The sequence below is a fragment of the Stegostoma tigrinum genome, chromosome 3, assembly GCF_030684315.1.
Source record: "Stegostoma tigrinum isolate sSteTig4 chromosome 3, sSteTig4.hap1, whole genome shotgun sequence".
In the NCBI taxonomy this organism is placed as follows: Eukaryota; Metazoa; Chordata; class Chondrichthyes; order Orectolobiformes; family Stegostomatidae; genus Stegostoma; species Stegostoma tigrinum.
Window position 1 is genome coordinate 73,368,609 of NC_081356.1, and position 20,109 is coordinate 73,388,717.

The window sequence follows — 20,109 nt, forward strand, 5'->3', positions numbered from 1 at the left end:
GCACTGACTCTCCGAAGAGCATCCACACAGACCTAAACTTCATTCCCGAACTCCATATCCCTGCATGGAGATTTTATCATGGTTAACTCACTGATCCTGCGCATCCCTGGGCGGTACAAAATAATTTTTTGCATGGCCAATCAAACCAACATGCACATCTTTGGACGGTGGGAGGAAACTAGGGAACCTGGAGGAAATTCACGCAGACATGGGGAGAACATGCACACTCCACACAAATAGTCATCCAAGGCTGGAATTGAACCTGGTCTCTGGTGCTGTAAGACAGCAGTACTAATCACTGTGCCACACAAAACGTTCCCCTTTGGTACTAAAGACTGCCGCCTGGCCAATCACACCAAATAAAGGAAGAAGATAAAGAGGGAAAAATCTAACTCCAGTGATGAGGGTATGTCTGAGATCTGGCATTCAGTTAATGATGCTGTAGCTTATTTGGAAGTTAGCATGGTATAGGAATTGGCACACAGATGGTTGGATTTTACCAGTTATCTGGGAGGAAGGGGTTGCAGAAAATAAGAACGTGGAGTTCTCATCATCTCACTGTCTTTTGATTTCATCAGTGGCAGGGATGTTGGAGAATGCATCTTCAGTCTAGAACCCAAATGAGCCACTTGAATGGACAAGGAAGGACCTCTCCCCGTTGCCATTGCCATTTTACCATTGATGGCTGTGGGAATGAGCTAGTAAATTTTCAGTGGGTTTCTTATGAGATCAGGAATGGTTGCATATCCAAATGGCACTCTACGGCTCAGAGGGGTGTGTCCTGGCAAAATGGTCATCCCACAACAACCAACTACCCTAACCTCACCAAATCATTGCCCTGTCTTGCTGTGGCCTATTAACTGGCACGAGTGCCGTCAGACTCCACTTCATAGGTTAGGAGGATGGTCTGCAATCTTGGCATTCTCTCTCCCAGGTGCTGTTTCTGTCACTTCTGCCTCTCCAGGTTGGCACTAAACAACCATCTCTCTAGTTGGAAAGCAGAAATTGGAGAGTTGCCAGTGAAAAATTGCCCCTGGGAGCTGGCATAGTCCCTGAAACCTTGTGGAGGTCCATAGACCAATTAGGCAATTATAGTTAGCCTCAGATTATTGGCCATAATAGACCATTAAGTATTCCTGTTCACAGGCTGGTGACCCCTTGTTTTTTGATCTGACCTCTAGGGGAATGGTTTTGGACAGGTTAGTTTTGGCACTTCAATTAGTGGTAGAAATTTATGTGCCTGGCCATGTTTATATTCACTCCTGGCAGGGAACTGAAAATTTTGCCCAAAGCCTGCGTTTTTTGCTGTTAAAAACATAATCTAAACCACTGCCCACTGTCAATTTGTACAAGCTCCATTTCACCCCAGTTTGTTTCCATTGTCCCACTGCCCCCAGGCTGTAACTGTTGATGCATTGAGTTACTACTCTTTCTTCCTGTGTTTTTCAGACTGAAATACATCTCTTGTTAAAACTGGCTGATAGCTCGCCTGCCAGGAATTGAACTTGAGTGAAAAAAAAATCTCACAAATTGAGTCACTTGAGAATTGCATGAAGTATTGATTTGTGATTTAAGAGTTGCTGTCATGGACAGATTAAGAATTCTTACCTCCTGGGTACCAACATCACTGCCTGTCCCTCTCCACTTCACACTTTGTGTGTTAAATAAAAATGATGCTCAACCTTGGTAAGAGCCTCATAAACATTATCTTAAATTATGTCCTTCCATAAAGTTTAATCTTAATATCCACAATCCCATTTTAACTTTTTACAAGCCAGCACATACACCATGTTGCATTTAAAATGAGATGCTAGAACATAGGAGTGAATTTTTAGGGCTAGGGAGAGGAGACAGATCACTAGCAACGGAAAAGTCCATTAGGCCCCACTTCCATTTTCATTTTTGCCCCTCTCTTGGAGGAAGTGCCATCCCAGAAAGCTGGGCATTTTATTTTGAAAAGCTTGTGGAGAAATAGAGCGAGGATATTAATAGTGTTGTTAGGAGAAAGGTTTACTATGTTCAATTGAAGATCAGTTATTTTATTGGAATTTATTTCGCTTTGCTGCACATATTAAATTTGCTCTTACATAATTCTTTCTCCAGTTGCTGGATGAAATTGAAATTCTTTAGTAGTTCTAGAACAGCTCATGAACTTATAAGAAAAGCAATAATTTCAAGAAAGTCTGCATCATGGAATAACAACGTTTAACTCTCAACAGTTTTGTCAATGTCAGATCCCATCTCTGGTACTCATGAGAACATATCACAGCGATATTTTGTTTAAAACAAAAGGCACCTCATGTACCATAGCATCCATTCTAGGAAAATTACTGAAGAGACTGTCTCCAGAAGAACAACCTACTTACATTGCCTGGGGGCAGTGGGGGATGTTAAGAGAGCTGAAGGAATAACATGTTCTATGACAAACTTCTACATTTAAATTCCATCTCCTCTCAACCTGTGATCTGTCCTTTTTATTTGCATGCCAGTATGTGCATTTGTGTATTTAAATAGGTTTATCCTTTAAACAACATTTATAAGTTAGACTGAGTGATTCTACAATAAAACTACCTCTTTAATTTTGATTTACTCAAGAGAGCTGGCAGGCTTGTTTTCTCATAGCTTATCGTAGAAAAAAAAAACTGAATTAAAAAAAGAACATTTCAAAAGGAAATCATATCAACCTCAAGAGTGTGGAGAGATGAATTTGTTTGTCCTGTGATCTTGGTCATAACACACAGACAGGTTAGAGGTGTGTGTGGATTATTAAAAGAAGACATCATAATAAAAGTATGATTAGCAAACTTTTTCATAATGAAATCACCACAGGTTGACACTTGGGTGAGAAAGGAATGAAGCAGAAATTCACGGTGGATTTTTCCTAGCTCCTTAATAATGGGAGCAATAGTGAGTCATTTGTTAAAATATGGACAGACCAGAAAAATAAGATGCGCAAAGATGAGAAAGGAAGTAAAACTTTCCACCCAGAGCTTGAATAGCAAGATGTGTATCTCACTCATGAGTGGCAAGAGGTAAATGCACTAACATTGAATTATTACCCAATTTCATGTCATTTGTAAGCAGTTTGATATTTTATCTGTGGAGACAAACTTGTTGACAACAGTTCCCAACATGAAATTCTGCATAGGTACCTGGTGGCTCCAATGTGTTGCTTGCTCATCTGGGCCTGCATCTTGGCCCTTACGCCCAAATATCTCAAGGCACATACCATGGGCAGTGAGCATCCACATCCATAATCAGTGAAGGTTAGCATCAGATATGTGCTTCATCACATTGTCATGGCGCATCTTCAAGTCATGTAGAGTATGATTCATTACACCAGTGCTGCATTTTGAAGTGCACTGGCACCTTTCACTATAATGCTGCTGGAAGGAAACTTTGTTCAGAGAGAGAGGTTTTTGTTGCATGCATTGGAACAGCTTGCACTTCAGGCCTCTAGCGTGTTCCGTTAGTGTTCACTCAGTTTTGCATTTATTTGGATGCTCATTTTGTCATTGCCTTGTCTTTTTGCATATTGCTGTCATTCCTCCTAGTGTCAGAGTAGTTATTGTTTTGCCTTGCATTTTGATGCAGGCCGAAAGCCAAGTAACTTGTCATGATTGCCAGCAGTGATCAGTCAAAGGGCATGTTGCTGCATGACACTGTGCTACATCAATGTCACATCTACAGCATTTGCCAGCAGCTTATGCAGCAGGCACACTGAACATGCTTCAAACAAATGATCATGTCTCAGTTTAAAAGGGCTAATCCTCAAACAAGTCAAGAAGGACAATTATCAGTCAGGAATCACTGCCACATTTAATCAAGGGCATCTTTCTATCTCTGTCCAGGAGCATGGATGCAGTCAGTTAACCACTGAGACAGTTTGCTTCAGGTTCATGTCATTACAGCCCAGGGAATAGGCCTGTGTTCAGTCCACAGGTCCAGTGAAACTGGTCCTGGGGAGACTGGCAAGTTACTTGGAGACCTACAGAAAGATCATTCAGGGGACTGGTCATTAATTTGTTTGTGCTGGTTTTCCAAGTCGGCAATGCAAGAGGGGCCAGTTGAATTCTGGGATTTGTTTGCGATTAAAGGCAGGCAAGTCCCTAGAGGCTGATCATCAACATTCTGGGGTCTTTGAGGGAATGGCAGCAGAAATAATGGACACACTGATTACCAAAGCTCCCTAGATGCAGCAAAAGGTTCCAGTGAGTTGGAAAAGTGCAAATGCAACACCTTTATTGAGAAAAGGAAGGAGGCATGAAGGGATAAACTGTCGACCAGTTAATTTAATGTCTGCCATTATGAAATTGCGGGAATCAATTAAGGAAGTAGCAACGGGATACTTGGAAAGGCAAAATGTAATCCATCAGAGTCAGCACAGTTTTATGAAAGGTAAATCATGTTTGTCTAAATTGCTAGAGTTCTTTGAAGATGTAACCGACAAAGTAGATAAATGGAATGATGTAAATGTAGTTTATCTGGACTTTCATAAAGCATTTGATAAGGTCTGCACAAAAGGATTATATACAATATAAGATTACATGGGATTGTGGATATATGTTAGCCTTGGAGAGAGGATTGGCTAACCAACAAAAAGCAGAGAGTTGGAATGAATGTGTCTTTTTTCTGGTTGACAACCTGTAGCTAGTGGGGTGCCAAAGGGTTCGGTCTTGGTACCAATTATTTACAATCTGAATGAATGACTCAGATGCTATGTAATATAAAACATGCAATAGCCAAATTTGACAGCGACTAAAATAGTTGACAAAGTAAGTTCCAATGAAGAACTTAGAGATTTACAAACAGATAGGTGTAGGTTAGGTGAATGGAGCAAAATTTGGTGGGTTGAGTTTAATGTTGATAAGTGCAAAGTTATCCATTTGGGTGGGTAGGATATAAAGACAGCTTATTATCTAAACAGAGAGAAACTTCAAAATATTTCAGTCCAGAGGGATTTGGGCATTCATATGCATAAATCACAGTAAGCTAATATGTAGGGGCAGGGATTCTGTGGCATTCACTCACCCTGCGTATGGTGGACCACCTGGACAATGCATACATTTAAGAGGAGATAGATTCTTAATTAGTAACAGGTTAAAGAGTCATGTGAAGTGGCAGGACGTTGGAGTTGAGGCTGAGATGAGATCAGCCATGATTGTTTTGAATGGTGCAGAAGGCCTGAGGGGCTAAAATATCAACTCCTGACGCTAGTTTGTTATGTTCTAAGTCAGGTAAGGCAACTATGGAAATTGGAAGTAGCATGCTTGGCTGCAGAGAGAACATTAATTGTCATGGGGGCAACTTACCATGTAATGTTGGGAAAGTCAACAGTTCAGAACTGATGCAGTTGACAAGGAATTAAAAAGTAAAGGGACATGAAAGATTTCAGGACTTCTAGATTACAAAACTGAGCCTGTGACTCACTCTGTAAGGCGTGACTGATGTTGTTTGCCATCCTGAACTGAAACTCAAATCTGCATCACAAATGAAAAAAATGTTTTGGAATCTTTTTCTGTCTGAGGATACATGTTTAATTGTGATTGATTTGAGGCCATTCAAGGGTAATTGCATTAATCAGGCACTTAGTGGAGATTTAAGATAACTAAAATCGTAGAAATCGATCTTGCCTTGTCTACTTGCCCTTTCTCACCTCATTTTACTTCTATGTTGTCTTGTAGTTTAACACTGACAGAAAGCCAGGCAGCTTCTCATGGTGTCATGGTTGTCAGCAGTGATCAGTCAAAGGGGTGGACATGTAGCTATATTGCACTCTGCTATGTCAATATTCATTCTAAACTTTCTCTATTGAATATAAGTTTGTTATTAATTTGTTATTATTACTTGAAGTAAGCTTTCTACTTTAGTACTGAGTGGGTGTTCAGATAAGTGGGGTATGAATGCTAGGGCAGTTGCTTGCTCCTCCTGCAGAATGTGGCAGGTGGGAGACATGGCACACGTCTCCGCTGGCTACATCTGCGGGAAGTGCACCCAACTACAGCTCCTTGAAAACCGTGTTAGGGAAATGGAGCTGGAGCTGGATGAACTACGGATCATTCGGGAGGCAGAGGGGGTAATTGAGAGGAGTTACCGGGAGTTGGTCACTCCTAAGGCTCAGGACAAGGATAGATGGGTTACAGTTAGGGGGAGGAAAGGGAACCGACAGACAGTGCAGAGATCCCCTGTGGGCATTCCTCTCAGCAATAAGTATACCGTTTTGGATACTGCTGGGGTGGATGACCTACCAGAGGAAAGCCATAGTAGTCAGTTCTCTGGCACTGAGCCTGACACTGTGGCAAAGAAGGGAAGGGGGCAGAATAGAAAAGTACTCGTGGTAGGGGACTCGATAGTTAGGGGAATCGACAGGAGATTTTGTGGTCAGGATCGGGATTCCCGGAAGGTATGTTGCCTCCCTGGTGCCAGGGTCCGGGACATCTCCGATCGGGTGTATAAGGTTCTAAAAGGGGAGGGCGAACAGCCAGAAATTGTGTTACATATTGACACTAATGATATAGCCAGAAATAGGATTGAGGATATAAAAAGTGATTTCAGGGAGTTAGGATGGAAGCTGCAAAGCAGGACGAACAGAGTAGTGTTCTCTGATTTACTACCGGTGCCACGAGATAGCGAGGTGAGGAACAGGGAGCAGGCGCAGCTTAACACGTGACTACGCAGCTGATGTAGGAGGGAGGGCTTCAGATACGTAGATAATTGGGATGCCTTCTGGGGAAGGTGGGACCTGTACAAGAAGGATGGGTTGCATCTGAACTGGAAGGGGACCAATGTCCTGGGTGGGAGGTTTGCTCGAGTAGTTCGAGAGGGATTAAACTAGTATGGCAGGGGGGTGGGAACCTGAGCTGTATACCGGAGGTGAGAGTTGATGCAGGTGAGGCAATAGCAAGAGATAGACCAGCTAGTGGGAAGGATTTTCCTGGGAAGGAACCAAGGGATCAGTTAAAGTGTGTATGCTTTAACGCAAGGAGTATCAGGAATAAAAGTGATGAACTTAGAGCATGGATCAGTACCTGGTGCTAGCATGTTGTGGCCATAACAGAGACATGGGTTTCTCATGGGCCGGAATGGTTGCTGGACGTTCCAGGGTTTAGAACATTTAAAAAGAATAGGGAGGGGGGAAAAAGAGGAGGGGGTGTAGCACTACTAATCAGAGAGGGTATCACAGCTACAGAAGCTTCCATTGTCGAGGAAGATCTGCCTACTGAGTCAGTATGGGTGGAAATTAGGAACAGCAAGGGAGTAGTCACCTCGTTAGGGGTTTACTACAGGCCCCCCAATAGCAGCAGGGAGATTGAAGAAAGCATAGGTCGGCAGATTTTGGAAAAGTGCGAACGTAGTAGGGTTGTTGTAATGGGTGACTTTAACTTGCCCAATATTGATTGGAACCTCCTTCAAGCAGAAGATTTGAATGGAGCTGTTTTTGTAAGGTGTGTTCAGGAGGGTTTCCTAAATCAGTATGTTGACAGGCCGACGAGGGAAGAGGCCATTCTAGACTTGGTGCTCAGAAGCGAGCTGGGGCAGGTATCAGATCTTGTGGTGGGAGAGCATTTTGGTGATAGTGACCATAACTGCCTCACATTCTACATAGCTATGGAGAAGGAGAGGATTAGACAAAATGGGAGGATATTTAATTGGGGAAGAGGAAACTATGATGCGATTAGACATGAGTTAGGAAGCATGGACTGGGAGCAATTGTTCCATGGTAAGGGCACTATAGACATGTGGAGACTGTTTAAGGAACAGTTGTTGCGAGTGATGAATAAATATGTCCCTCTGAGACAGGCAAGAAGGGGTAAGATAAAGGAACCTTGGATGACGAGAGCGGTGGAGCTTCTTGTGAAAAGGAAGAAGGTACCTTACATAAGCTGGAGGAAGCTAGGGTCAAGTTCAGCTAGAGAGGATTACACGCAGGCAAGGAAGGAGCTCAAAAATGGTCTGAGGAGAGCCAGGAGAGGGCACGAGAAAGGCTTGGCAGAAGGAGTCAGGGAAAGCACAAAGGCATTTTACACTTACGTGAGGAATAAGGGAATGGTCAAAGAAAGAGTAGGGCCGATCAGGGATAGCATAGGGAACTTGTGTGTGGAGTCTGAGGAGGTAGGTGAAGCCCTACATGAGTTTTTTGCTTCTGTCTTTACGAAAGAAATGAACTTTGTAGTGAATAAAACCTTTGAAGAGCAGGTGTGCATGCTGGAATGGATAGAGATAGAGGAAGCTGATGTGCTGAAAGTTTTGTCAAACATTAAAATGACAAGTCGCCAGGCCCGGGCCAGATTTGTCCTCGGTTGCTTTGGGAAGTGAGAAATGCAATTGCTTCGCCACTTGCGAGGATCTTTGCATCCTCGCTCTCCACTGGAGTCGTACCTGAGGACTGGAGAGAGGCAAATGTAATTCCTCTCTTCAAGAAAGGAAATAGGGAAATTCCCGGCAATTACAGACCAGTAAGTCTCACGTCTGTCATCTGCAAGGTGTTAGAAAGGATTCTGAGGGATAGGATTTATGACTAGCTGGAAGAGCATGTCTTGATCAAATGCAGTCAACACGGCTTTGTGAAGGGCAGGTCATGCCTCACAAACCTTATCGAGTTCTTTGAGGATGTGACTAGAAAAGTTGATGAGGGTCGAGCTGTGGATGTGGTGTATATGGACTTCAGTAAGGCATTTGATAAGGTTCCCCATGGTAGGCTCATTCAGAAGGTCAGGAGGAATGGGATACAGGGGAACTTAGCTGTCTGGGTACAGAATTGGCTGGCCAACAGAAGACAGCGAGTGGTAGTAGAAGGAAAATATTCTGCCTGGAACACAGTGGTGAGTGGTGTTCCACAGGGCTCTGTCCTTGGGTATCTACTGTTTGTAATTTTTATTCATGACTTGGATGAGGGGATTGAAGGTTGGGTCAGTAAGCTTGCAGACGACACAAAGGTTGAAGGTGTCGTTGACAGTATAGAGGGCTGTTGTAGGCTGCAGCGGGACATTGACAGGATGCAGAGATGGGCTGAGAGGTGGCAGATGGAGTTCAACCTGGATAAATGTGAGGTGATGCATTTTGGAAGGTCGAATTTGAAAGCTGAGTACAGGATTAAGGATAGGATTCTTGGCAGTGTGGAGGAACAGAGGGATCTTGGTGTGCAGATACATAGATCCCTTAAAATGGCCACACAAGTGGACAGGGTTGTTAAGAAAGCATATGGTGTTTTGGGTTTCATTGACAGGGGGATTGAGTTTAAGAGTCATGAGATCTTGTTGCAGCTCTATAAAACTTTGGTTAGACCGCACTTGGAATACTGCGTCCAGTTCTGGTCGTCCTATTGTAGGAAAGATGTGAATGCTTTGGAGAGGGTTCGGAGGAGGTTTACCAGGATGCTGCCTGGACTGGAGGGCTTATCTTATGAAGAGAGGTTGACTGAGCTCGGACTTTTTTCATTTGAGGAAAGGAGAAGGAGAGGGGGCCTAATTGAGGTATACAAGATAATGAGAGGCATAGATAGAGTTGATAGCCAGAGACTATTTCCCAGGGCAGAAATGGCTAACATGAGGGGTCATAGTTTTAAGCTGGTTGGAGGAAAATATAGAGGGGATGTCAGAGACGGGTTCTTTACACAGAGAGTTGTGAGAGCATGGAATGCGTTGCCAGAAGCAGTTGTGGAAGCAAGGTCATTGGGGACATTTAAGAGGCCGCTGGACATGCATATGGTCACAGAAATTTGAGGGTGCATACATGAGGATCAATGGTCGGCACAACATTGTGGGCTGAAGGGCCTGTTCTGTGCTGTACTCTTCTATGTTCTATGTTCTATATTATGCCTCCTGCATTTGTCAGCAGCTTACATGGCAAATACACTTCATGTGCTTCTAACAAAAAGGCATGACATAATGTCTAAGGGGATTAGTCCTCAGTCAAGTCAAGACTGCTGTCTATTAAGTACCCTGACGCATTGAGTCAAGAGCAGCATCTGCTCTCAGCTCAGGGATCTCAGCATGATCAACTGGCCAATTTGGGTGGTCAGGGTTGAGGTTCTACGTAAGTATGATACAAAGTGTGGGCTACAGTCAGTCCTGCAGATCCACTTCAACCAGTCCAGCGATTCACAGTAAATTAGTTGGTAGCTAGCTGTAGAGATTTCAGTCAGGGACCTGATAGAATAGTTGGTGTCAATCAATTTTGGAAGCTCTGCCATGTCTGGTGATGTGGTTTCGGGCCCAGTGGGTCATGGAGCAATATCAGACTGGGTGGGGTTGGATCTGGTCTGATGGGTGTTGTTTCAGGGTTGGGTTGTGTGAGGGGGTAAAAGGTGTCAGGTCGACTGAGGTGATGGATGGTGAAATCAGTGATGGTGGGGTGGTGGTGTTGGATTTGGAAAATGTCTGGCAACTTGGGAAATGTAGATGCAGGTGAGAACGCCAGATAGGTTGGGTCTGGTATGTGAAAGGACTGCGTATAGTCAGTGGCCTGATGACATTGTCAAGAGGGTCAGTGATGAGTCAAGGCTCCATTTAATAATTAGCCAGGAGTTAAAGTACGTTGTTAATAGTTCCCCAGGAAATATTGGAGGATTAAGCTTAAGTGAGTCAGATCTCTCTGAAGTTTCTAACAACAAGGCACTGCAAATTTACTTTGTAACAACATGTCCATTGAGTCAGTTATGTCAGAGTTACTGCCTGGTCCTCATGCATCTACACTGCTCTAACAATTCTTTCGTTGTTAGAATATCTGAGCCATTGTATTGGGAACAAATTCATCAGATTGTCAGAGCAGCAGAACAAGCAGGTCATTGGAATTGCTAAGTTGTGAATGCAACCGTCATATCTCTTGCTGCAAGAGATTGACGTGGTACTCTTTCTTGAGTTGCATCTTCTCTTTCCCATGGTCCTCTTTGTTTGCGAAGGATGCTGCTCTCCCTCTACTTCTTCCACTTGAAAGCCTCACAATATTGAGAAGTTACAATACGCAATTCTGGTGTGGAGAGTTTCAGGTTCATTTGGTGAGCTCTATCAACCGGTTGCGCTCGATTTTGATTGTGGTTAGCAGTGGCTTCCTCTAGTATGTCCATTAACTAGCTACTCATTCACTGTAGCTTCCATTCCAGAAAGATAACAATCACAGATTATCAGTGTTTTTATTCCTCTGGGGCCAGAGAAATGTCAAACAGCACATGAATCATCTGTGTCCCCCAAAGAATTGAGTTAGATAGAGGCTGCTTCCATCCAGCTTCTCTTACTAGTAACCGTCTATCACATCCATGATTGTGAAGATTTTTGCTTTTGCAAGCTGTGACAAAATGCCATTTCTTGTAGCCTTGGAGTAGTGAGATCTCTGCAGAGTTTTATTCAGATCCTTTGGGTCAAAGCATATTGCCAGCTTTCCAGGTTGTTTCTCTGTCAGCAGATGATGAAGTGACATATTGATCAATGGAATTTTTTATTCACTTTGTGACTCTAAAGTTAAACATCACCATTCATTGATTACGGTCCCTTGAGGTCAAGGCACGTCAATAAGACACACAAAATTTCTCAGAAACATTTTTTTCTCTATTATATTCTCAGAAATTTAGAGTAGAATACACTTTGAAGCAATACTTTCCAAAACCAGCCCAGTTCGTCCCCTCCCCCCACTGCACCACACAACCAGCCCAGCTCTTCCCCTCCACCCACTGCATCCCAAAACCAGTCCAACCTGTCTCTGCCTCCCTAACCTGTTGTTCCTCTCACCCATCCCTTCCTCCCACCCCAAGCCGCACCTCCATCTCCTACCTACTAACCTCATCCCACCTCCTTGACCTGTCGGTCTTCCCTGGACTGACCTATCCCCTCCCTACCTCCCCACCTATACTCTCCTCTCCAGCTATCTTCTTTTCTCTCCATCTTCAGTCCGTCTCCCCTTCTCTCCCTATTTATTCCAGAACCCTCACCCCATCCCCCTCTCTGATGAAGGGTCTAGGCCCGAAACGCCAGCTTTTGTGCTCCTGAGATGCTGCTGGCTGGGCCTGCTGTGTTCATCCAGCCTCACATTTTATTATCTTGGATTCTCCAGCGTCTGCAGTTCCCATTATCACTTTCCATGAAGTGATGAGTGTGACTAAATAGTGCTGCTCTGGCTTATGAAGCAAACCTGTTGTAACTTTAAAATTTTGCCATTGTGCGTAGATTCTGCTTCATATCACTGTTCAGTTCAATTGAAGATGGGAGAGGAAATGTTGCTATCATTGTGCTTTATTCAGTGTATCAGTGGCCTGTTATTTTGTTCTTTTTCGGTTTTTCCTAATTTACTCACAGCAGCTTTCATATCTCTGGGCATTCTTTCTGAGGGAATTGTCCTGAATCTTCTGGTGAAAACAGCAGGAGATCAAGAAACATCAATTGATATTCTCCTTGAAAGTTCAAGGCTAGGAATCAAAGTGTTTGATAACTTGTGGAAATCATTTTGTGCCATTTTGTAGTAAGTCAAATTGTCCCAGATATTTTCCAGATGTGAGGGGATGAGTGAATCTTCAACTTGATCATGTTATCGAATATGTCCTATGCTATATAATCAAAATGTCAAAGATTACTTCAGTGCCCTTATGTGACCCATTATACATCCATTTAATTTATTTTTGTTTTCCTCTTCCTTTCAGACAAAAGCAAAAAAGTCACATTGCCTATTTTGTCATGTACAAAATAGTTATTGGTGTTATTTGAAAAGAAGCACTAGAACACAGTCACAAGCATCTCTAACAGACAATAACCAATCGATATTCTTTTCATAAAATGATACAAGTCTCTAAATCAATGAATATTGTTACCAGACATAATGGTCCACATATTCATAATCATAGTTCAGCATCCACCTGAACATGAATAGATTGAAAGCACATTCTTTTAAGATGAACTCTGCAGTTTTATAGATGGGCACATGTTGATCTGATTGACAGGCACAAAGGAGAGCGGAAAAGAGTGTTTTTGCTGCAGGGATGTTTGAACAATGATAATGCTAGCTTTCTGCTGAACACATCAGCAAAGAATTGAGAAATTATTTTGAATATTGCTGACTGAAAGAAGTCCAGAATACTGCCGGAATCTGGAGGTAGGCCACCAGTATTGAAAGAAAATGGGAAAAAAACACCTTCATTATCAGCAAGGCACTTTAAAATATCTTAGCTCACTAAGCGTTAAAAACATATCTACATTACAATGCAGTATCAAATAGTGACTTTCATTGTGTAGAAATGTTTTACATTTACTTTTCAGAATGATCCAGCCTGATTTCCATCTTTCCACAAACCCTCAAACCTGACACGTTTTTCAGTGCGTTTCCAAAAGCTTCCCTGCCAGATGAAAATGAGATGCAAGAGGAAATCTGATTTTCACCATCACCCACTCCCAATTTAAAACAGGGAAACTGAAAATGTATCTTGCAGTGTAGGCATCCTGATAAAGCTCAGAGGAACATCATGGTTTGGTAATGTGGGGGAAAATTAGAATTCCTTCAAAATATTCCAACACTGAATAGATGCAGAATAGAACATAGAACATAGAACATTACAGCACAGTACAGGCCCTTTAGTTCTCTGTTGTGCAGATCTGTCATACCAATCTGAAGCCCATCTAACCTACACTATTCTATGTACGTCCATATGCTTGTCCAATGATGACTTAAATGTACTTAACGTTGGCGAATCTACTACCGTTGCAGGCAAAGCGTTCCATGCCCTTACTACTCTCTGAGTAAAGAAACTACCTCTGACATCTGTCCTATATCTTTCACCCCTCAATTTAAAGCTATGCCCCCTCGTGCTCGCCGTCACCATCCTAGGAAAAAGGCTCTCCCTATCCACCCTAGCTAACCCTCTGATTATTTTATATGTTTCAATTAAGTCACCTCTGAACCTTCTTCTCTCTAATGAAAACAGCCTCAAGCCCCTCAGCCTTTCCTCGTAAGACCTTCCCTCTATACCAGGCAACATCCTAGTAAATCTCCTCTGCACCCTTTCCAAAGCTTCCACATCCTTCTTATAATGCGGTGACCAGAACTGTACGCAATATTCCAAGCGTGGCTGCACCAGAGTTTTGTACAGCTGCAGCATAACCTCTTGGTTCCGGAACTTGATCCCTCTATTAATAAAAGCTAAAACACTGTATGCCTTCCTAACAGCCCTGTTCATCTGGGTGGCAAGTTAATCAAACAATAAATTACTGCTCTTAAAATGTGAGGAAATCAGCTTCAACATTAAAAACAGCTCAACAAAGAAGTAGCTTTTACAGGCACAATTTTTTCCCCATCCTCCATCTTGGATTACCCAGAATCCTTGGAGGATTTGAGCTACAGGGAGAGGCGGAACAGATTGGGGCTATTTTCCTTGGAGCGTCAGAGGCTGAGGGGTGACCTTACAGAGGTTTATAAAATCATGAGGGGCATGGATAGGATAAATTGGCAAGATCTTTTCCCTGGGGTGGGGGAGTCCAATACTAGAGGGCATAGGCATAAGGTGAGAGGGGAAAGATATAAAAGGGACCTAAGGGAAACTTTTTCATACAGTGGATGGTGCTTGTATGGAATGAGCTGTCAGAATGAGCTGGTACAATTACAAAATTTTTAAAGGAATCTGAACTATTGTGAGGAAGGGACACTGGACCTGAAACTTTAACTCTGTTTTTCCTTTCACAGATGCTGCTAGTCCTGCTGAGCTTTTTCAGCAACTTTGTTTTTGTTCCTCATTGAAGCTTTTGGTATCTCACCTTCTCCATTTTTATGGTGCTATTACCGGAATCAGGTGAAGTGGCCTTAAGTGGCTGTTTTTTTTCCCCTTCTTCTTTCCAAAGTTGATTTCTGACCAAATCCTGAGGATTACCATCTTCCTGTCACCCGTTTCCTGCCAGCCTCACCCAGATATGCTTACATTATCTAGAACTGTAATATCACACTATGGAGCAAAGCAAGCAGAACAGCTCTCACCACAAAGCAGAGAGGGTTCATATGCAAACTTACACATTCAATTGACATTCCTTCCAGTCTTTTGGAATAATTTGGTGAATTAAGAACCAGGAAATTGGAATAATTTTGAGGAAATGGGTAAGGCTTTGAGATGCTTAAAAAGAAACTGAGACCGTACCAACAATACAGCCCTCGGTGTCCTGCTGACAGGATGGAATGCAATAGACAGACTACCTTCAGCAACCACCATCTCCATTATGGATGCTCATCTCACTCACTGTACCCAACTTCATCATGATCTACGACACTGGCGATGTTTACAGCCCCACTATGGATACTTTCTCCCAGTAAATATCCTGAGCACACACTCCTATGTTCAGGAGCGGTATTTATCCCCTGACTCCTCTATTGGTGGCTGGAATACTGAGAAGCCTGACTGAATGTTTTGACATTGCACTTAGCTTGTAAAGGCAAAGAAGACGAATCGTGAAAGAACAGCCATTATGTAAAGATCAGATCATTTGGATGCCTCACAGATTATTTCTGTGATGGAAAATCTGGGACCAAAATATAGGAACTGAACTGTTTTACACAAAGGTTTGAAAAACCCATGCCCTCATGGCTGGAGTAGATGGATTTGATCTCACGTCAAATCCATCCACTCCTCAATAAGAAAATGAAATCGACTTTGACTTGTGGAAAGTGGATACCTATTTAGTACCTTCAGCATTTTCTGAGATTCTTAACTACTTTTGTAACACTATTCAGAAAGCTTGTTATTTGAAGCAGAATCAGTTGAGTGCACAACATTTGATGTAGAGATTGGGTTCAGGAGTAACAGATTATCCAAAAAGGGTTATTTAAGCTCATGTGAGCTTTTAAAGAAGTTTAATGAGCAACTTATTAAGATGTAACAATTTGAGTGTAATGCATGAACTATATAGACAGAAAATGCGTAACAGTTGAGAACTGTCTCCCAGTTCTGGAGGACAAATGGACAAATGTGAGGACTAACCTATAATACTCACTTTCTTTGTTTCAGAATATAACTCAAACAGAGTGTTTGCCCCATGATATCCATTGATTTCAGTTTTGCTAGGGCTCCTTAATGCCATTTCCGGTCAAACAAGGCCTTAATATGATGGGCTGTCATTCCCATCTCTGGAATTCGGCTCTTTTGTCCATGTTTGAACCAAGGCTGTAACCGAGGTTAAGAACTGAGTGACCTTGATGGAATCCAAACTGGGCTTCACTGAGCAGGTCATTGCCGAGCAGGTGCTGCTTGATAACATAGTTGATGGCAACTTCCATTGTTTTACTGCTGATCGTCAGTAGATTGATAGGGTGGTAATTGGCTGGGTTGGATTTGACATGCTTTTTGTGTACAGGACACACTTGGTCAATTTTCCAAATTGTTGGGTAGATATCAGTGTAGTAACTGTGCTGAAACAGTTTGACTAGGTGGGTGGCAAATTCAAGAGTACAAGTCTTCAGTACCATTGCTGGAATGTTTTCAGGGCCTATAGCCTTTGCATTATCTATCGTTGGCATATGTTTCTTGATATTCTGTGGAATGAACTGATTTGGCTGAAGACGGGTGTCTGAAATGTTGGGAACCACCAGAGGAGGGCATGTTGGATCATCTACTTAACACTTTTGCCTGAAGATTGCTGAGAATGCTTCAGCCTTATCTTTTGCACTGATGTGTTGGGCTCTTCCATCATTGAGGATGGGGATATTTGTGGAGCCTCTTCCTCCATTGAGTTGTCTCATTGTCCACCACCATTCGCTACTGGGTGTGGCAGGACTGCAGAGCTTCAATCTGACCCATTGGTTGTGACCTTGCTCAGCTCTATATCACTTACTGCTCGTGCTGTAATCCTGTTTGGTGGCTTCACCAGATTGACACCTTATCTTTAGGTGCACTTAGTGCTGATCCTGGTATGCCCTCCTGCACTCTCCATTGAAAGTCTGCATATGGCCTCTAAAGGCTTCTGGAAAGGAGCCAGAAATTAGTCTTGAAGGGCTCTAGGATTCACAGCTACAGTCAAATTTAACCAAACACTGAAGACTCCGGAGTGCTATCCCCTCCTCACCACCAGGTAGTGCTCATTGGAGACTTGGTGATGCATTTAACAAAGGGAGCTTTGACATTTTAGGGCGCTGACAAGAATAGACCAATGTTAAATTACCATTCGTGACTTAATAACCTTACCTTTCTTTCTCTCTTTCTTTCGATGTGTACTTTGTTAATTGTTGTTTCAACACATTTGTTGGTATTGAATCTTTCGTTCTTCTTAAGCCCAGAGTAAGGGTTCAAAGCTAAGTGAAACTCTACAAGAAATTACCTCCCTACTGCTACTGTGTATTTTGACCCTTGCTGCAAACTTAAAGCAGCAGTTTTGCAAAGAGAACTGCGATTTGTCCAAACAATATTTCCTTTAGAACAGTGCTAATGCACACCAGACTGAGCTCACTGTTACTGACAAACAGTGCATAACTTGTGGAGAACTCAAACACTTGCATTTGTCACTTATCAACAAAATCGACAACTGATGCCGACATGATCAGAACAGTACCACATATGCTTGCCACACCAAAAGGGCAAGGGATGTAATGATTATACAGGTGGAATGACCCTGAGTATATCTTAGTGCTATCTTTCAGATGCAAAACCAGTCACATGTGTAAGTGATTATTCTTTGACAAGTGTTCTCATAGATACAATATATTCAACAAACTACAGGTTTGACAGATTGTCTGCAAACCAAGGAATAAGAGAAAAGTTGCTTATCACAGTGAGGAACTACTGAAAGTTCTTGGAAGTCTTGAAATGTCAGTGACATTGAAAGACATGCAAACAGCTGCTGTATTCTATATCACATGATTTGATTTGATCTGATTTGAGCTATTGTTACATGTACCTGAGCACAGATCATAGTAAACAAGGACATACAGATCATAGGGTGAAAAGCAAAACTTGGACAGACACGTGCAGGTTGTACTGCACAGTGAGAGCGCTAGGCGACATTAAAACATTAAATAAGGGAGGCGATGGCCTCATAGTATTATCGCTGGGCAGTCAATCCAGAAACCCAGAATAAGGTTCTGGGGACTCAAGTTCGAATCCTGCCATGGCTGATGGCGGAACTTGAATTCAATAAAAATATCTGGAATTAAGAACTAAATGATGACCATAAAACCATTGTTGATTGCCAGAAAAACCCATCTGGTTTATGAATGTCCTTCAGGAAAGGAAACTGCCATCCTTACCTGGTCTGGCCTACATGTGGCTCTAGACTCACAGCAACAAAGCTGACTCATAACTGCCCTCTGGGCAATTAGGGATGGGCAATAAATGCTGGCCTAGCCAGTGATGCCCTCATCCTGTGAATAAAAGAAAAAAAAATTAACAAGATCAGCATTATTTGAAATTAAAGAGTCCATTCTTCAGTCTAGTAACAGCAGGGAAGAAGCTGTTCCTGAATCTGTTTTTGTATGCATTCAGGCTTCTGTATCTTCGGCCTGATGGAAGAGGTTGTAGGAGAGCATTCCCAGGGTGGGATGTGTCTTTGATGATGTTGTAGGTCTTTCCAATGCACCACATAAGTGGAGTCCTTGGATGGGAGCAAAAACAAAGTTGCTGGAAAAGCTCGGGAGGTCTGTGAAGGAAAAGGTGACCCTTCCTCAGAACAGGCACCAGACCTGAAACACTAACTCTGTTTTATCCTTCACAGATGCTACCAGGCCTCCTGAGCTGTTCCAACAACTTTGTTTTTGTTCTTGATTTACAGCATCTGCAGTTCTTTCGGTTTTCATTCCATGGAAGGGAGGTTGGCTTCAGTGATGGTCTAGTTTGTGCACACAAACTTGTACAGTTTCATATGGTCCTGGACAGAACAGTTGCCATACCAGGCCATTCTGCACCTGGACAGTAAGCTTTCAATGGTGCATCTGTAAATGTTGGTGAGGGCCCTTTTGGATATGCCAAATTTCCTGAGCCACCTGATGAAGAAGAGGCATTGTTGTACCTTCTTGGTTGTCATATCTATGTGGGAAGTCCAGGTCAGGTTGCTGGTTATCGTCACTCCTGGGAAATTGACGCTCCCAACCCTCTCAACGTTCGCTCTGTTGATATAGGTGGGGGTGAGCTTTCCTCCTTTTCTTGTGAAGTCAATGATCAGTTCTTTAGTTGTGCCAATGTTGAGAGAGGGGTTCATAGAATGATTGGTGCTGGATGGCTCTCTCATCTTAACCATAGAACCCCTACAATATGGAAACAGGCCCTTTGACCCAACAACTCCACACCCACACTCAGAGCATCCTACTCAGACCGTCCCCCTGTATCCCACCTAATCCACACATCCCTGAACACGAGGGGCAATTTAGCATGGTCAATCCACCTAGCCTGCACATCTTTGGACTGTGGGAGGAAACCCACGCAGACACAGGGAGAATGTGGAAACTCCACACAGACAGTCGCCTCAGGCTGGAATCGAATCCAGTTCCCTGATGCTGTGAAGTAACAGTGCTAACCACTGAACCACCATTCCGCCCCTATCTACAAGAAAGTGATCACATTTCTTTGCAGAGATTTTCAGATGCTAGAGATTTGAGACAAAAACAAAGTGCTTGAGGAGCTCAGCAGGTCTGGCAGCATCTGTATTCTGAGGAAGGATCATGTTAACTCTGATTTCTCTCCACAGATGCTGCCAGACTTGATGAGCTTTTCCAACAACTTTTGTTGCACATCTTTGGGCAGTGGGAGAAAATTGGAGCACCTGGAGGAAACCCGTGCAGGCACAGGGAAAATGTGCAAACTCCACACAGACAGTCCCCAAGGGTGGAATTGAACCCAGGTCCCTGGTGCTGTGAGGCTGCAGTGCTAACCACTGAGCCACCAGGCTGCCCTGTTGTCATCATTGCTCCATGTCACCAAGCCCTCTATCTCTTTTCTGTATTCTGCCTCATTATTATTTGTTATCAGTCCCACTACTGTGATGTTATCAGTTAACTTGTAGGTAGCCTTCATTCAGAATTTGGTATCGCAGTTGTGGGTGTACAGGGAGTAGAGTGGGGGTTTTGAGAAGGCATATCTGGAGAACGCAACATGCAAGTAGGCAACATTCACACAGCTACAGATTATACATGATCGTACTTATACAGGCAATTTTCACATTTGTC